The sequence below is a fragment of the Gracilinanus agilis genome, chromosome 5, assembly GCF_016433145.1.
Source record: "Gracilinanus agilis isolate LMUSP501 chromosome 5, AgileGrace, whole genome shotgun sequence".
Taxonomy (NCBI): Eukaryota; Metazoa; Chordata; class Mammalia; order Didelphimorphia; family Didelphidae; genus Gracilinanus; species Gracilinanus agilis.
The window spans coordinates 68,499,848-68,503,440 of record NC_058134.1 but is presented as its reverse complement, the minus strand read 5'-3'; the positions used below and the strand labels follow the sequence as shown (position 1 = coordinate 68,503,440).

General features: G+C 34.1%; 1 pseudogene; it reads left to right on the top strand.

Moving 5' to 3' along the window:
- The first annotated feature begins 1,046 nt into the window (after nucleotides 1–1,046).
- On the top strand, nucleotides 1,047–1,495 carry LOC123249578 (annotated as a pseudogene).
- The last annotated feature ends 2,098 nt before the right edge of the window (nucleotides 1,496–3,593 follow it).

The window sequence follows — 3,593 nt, the reverse complement described above, 5'->3', positions numbered from 1 at the left end:
TTAAAAGGTCAAATACTGAAGCTGAAGTTTAAATACTATGTTGTCATAATGAGAAGAGAGCATTCATTGAAAAAAGACCCTAACGTTGGGAAAGTCTGAAGGCAAAAGGTGAAGAAGAGGCCAGAGGCTAAGACTGCTAGATAGTGTGATGGAAATAATAAACATGAACTTGGACAGACACAGATCCTGTGATGGGGCATAGAATTCTTACAAATAAATACAGAAAAGCAGAAATATTAAATGCATCCTTTTCAGATCATAATGCAATAAAAAATTACTTCAATAAAAGGCCAGGAAATCATAAATTGAAAATTAATTGGAAAATAACAATCTAATTCTAAAGAATGAGTGGATCAAAGAACAAATCATAGGAAAAATCAATAATTTCATTAAGGATAATGACAAAAATGAAATGACATAACAAAATTTGTAAGATTTGGCCAAGTAGTACTTGGGGGAAATTTATAACATGAACTACATACATCAAAAAAAAAAAAAGAGTAGATCAATGAATTGGACATGTAACTAAATTAAAATGTGGTTGGGGGGAACAAATGAGAAATCCCCAATTAAACACTAAAATGGAAATCCTGAAAATCAAAAGGGAAATTAATAAAAGTAAAAGTAAAACAAACCATTGAACTAATAAATATAACTAAGAGTTGATTTTATGGGAGGGAAAGTCAATAAAATAGACAGACCATGATCATTTGATTTCAAAAGAAATTGAAGAAAATCAAATTGCTAGTATCAAAAAGGAAAAGGATTTACCAACAATGAAAATGAAATCAAAGCAATTATTAGGAGATAGTTTGCCCAATCATATGCCAATAAAACTAATAATCTAAGTCTTCAATATTAAAAAAATATTAAGCATAACTGACCAAATCAATAGCAAAACCAACAAAAATCACATGATTATATCAAAGATGTAGAAAAAGCTTTTGAAAAATTATTCCTATTAAAAACACTAGAAAGGGCAGTGGCTGTAGCTGTAGTGCTAGCGCCCTGGAGCTAGGGGCTTGGGGCCACTGGACACAGCCGACATGGAGACGTTGTACCGGATGCCCTTGTGGTCCTTGAGTGTCCCAATCTGAAGCTGAAGAAGCCGTCATGGGTTCACATGCCATCAACTATGATGGTGTGTGCCCTAGTGGTGGTGTCTTACTTTCTCATCACTGGAGGAATAATTTATGATGTCATTGTGGAACCTCCTAGTGTTGGATCTATGACAGATGAACATGGACACCAGAGACCAGTGGCTTTCTTGGCATATAGAGTAAACAGGCAGTATATCATGGAAGGACTTGCATCCAGTTTCCTATTTACAATGGGAGGTCTAGGTTTCATAATCCTAGACCGATCCAATATGCCAAATATTCCCAAGCTCAACAGATTTCTTCTTCTATTCATCGGCTTTGTCAGTGTCCTCTTGAGTTTCTTCATGGCAAGAGTATTCATGAGAATGAAGCTGCCAGGCTCTCTCCTGGGTTAGAGTTCCTTTTGTGAAGGCACAACAGCAAATGGATTCGCTCCTTTCAATGATGTTTTAAAGGTCATTTCTGCCCTTCAGGACAAACCTTGGAACAGGGAATTTCTGTCTGGGAATGACATAAGGAACATAAGGAAAGGTCTGGTGTAAAAATGCAAAGAGTTTATTGGGAAAAACCTTCTTGGTCCCATTGATATGATAAACTTATAATAATAACAATAGTAGCAGTAGTAGTAGTAATAATAACATCATTGTTTTTCCAAGTTGATCTGTCTACCATTTTTGTCAAGTAGTCACATTTGTCTCCTTCGTTTTTTCCCTCTGTTTTTGAGAGAAAATATTTTCCTTTGTATGATGAAAGCATTGAATAAACTAACCTTCAAGCCCATTTGTAAATTCCACATTTTCAGGAAAAGGCACTTCTGGTAAAGATGTGCACAAGTAAATTCAGGGAGCTGGAGCCTCCAGGCTGATGACTCCATTGAGGGAATCAGCTTTGCCTTGACCCTATGTTCTTTTAAATGTAGCTCTCAAAGTCCATAGGTTTATGTGAGATGGTATTCCCAAAACAATGAGATGTGTCAAAGGAACCAAAATAAATCATTTTTTCTACTGAAAAAAAAAAATAAAAAATAAAAGCACTAGACAGCATAAGAATAAATACAGAATTTCATTAAAATGCTGTGTGTTATTGTTCTGTCATATTTGACTTTTTGTAACCTCATTTGGGGTATTCTTGGTAAAGATACAGGAGTAGTATGCCATTTCCTTCTCCAGCTCATTTACACATGAGGAAACTGAAACAAACACTGTCTTGCCCAGGATCACACGGGTAGTAACTGTCTTGAGGTCTGATTTGAATTCAAGTCTTCATGAGTCCACACCCTACACCTTATCCACTGAACTCCATAGCTACTCCACCAAAAATGATAAGTAGTTCCTTAAGCCAAGGGCAAGGCATTATCTGTAACAGAAATAATTCAAAAGCCTTTCAATAAAGATCAGGGTTGAAGCAATGGCTATTTCCACTATTATTCAATATTATATTAGAAATGTTAACTATAGCAATGACAGGAAAAATAAATGGAAGGAATAAAAACAACAAATGAAGAAACAAAACTATCATCTTTTGTTGATGATATTATGGTAGAGAACCCCAGAGGATCAGCTAAAAAAACTAGTTTAAATAATTAACAACTTTAGCAAAGTTGTAGGATATAAAATAAATCCACATAAATCATCAGCATTTCTATGCTACCAACTACCAACAAGATCCAATAGAAAAAAATAGGAAGAAAAAATCCATTTAAAATAAATAAAGAGGGGGCAGCTGGGTGGCTCAGTGGTTGAGAGCCAGGCCTAGAGACAGGAAGTACCAGGTTCAAATCTGACCTCAAATACTTCCTAGCTGTATGACCCTGGGCAAGTCACTTAACCACCATTGCCTCACTCTTACCACTCTTTTGCCTTGAAACCAATACATGGTATTGATTCTAAGGTGGAAGGTAAGGATTTTTTACAAGTAAAATAACATAAAATAAGTATGGACATTATAAAATATTTGTGAGTTGACCTGCCAAGACAAACATAAGGACAATAATATAATTATAAAACACTTTTCACACAAATTAAGTCAGATCTAAACCATGGTGGAAATATTCATTGCTTTTTTATTGGCTGCGCCAATATAATAAAAAAATGACAATTCTACCCAAATTAACTCATTTATTCAATGAGATGCCAAAAAAGTTATTTATGTCATAATATTATATATATATTATATTATATTATATTATATATAAAAGAATTATTTTACAAAGGTAGAAAAATAATAATAAAATTCATCTGGAATAACAAAAGGACAAGAATATCAAGGGAATTAATGGAAAAAATGTGAAGGAAGATGACGTAGCATTGCCAGATTTTAAACTATATTACAAAGCAGCAATTATCAAAACAATTGGGTACTGGCTAAGAAATAGAGTGGAAGTTCAGTGGAATAGATTGGATATGCACTACAAAATGACCATAGTAACCTAATGTTAGACAAACCCAAAATCCAAGTTTTCATGGTAAAAACTCACTAGATTTGCAGAAAACT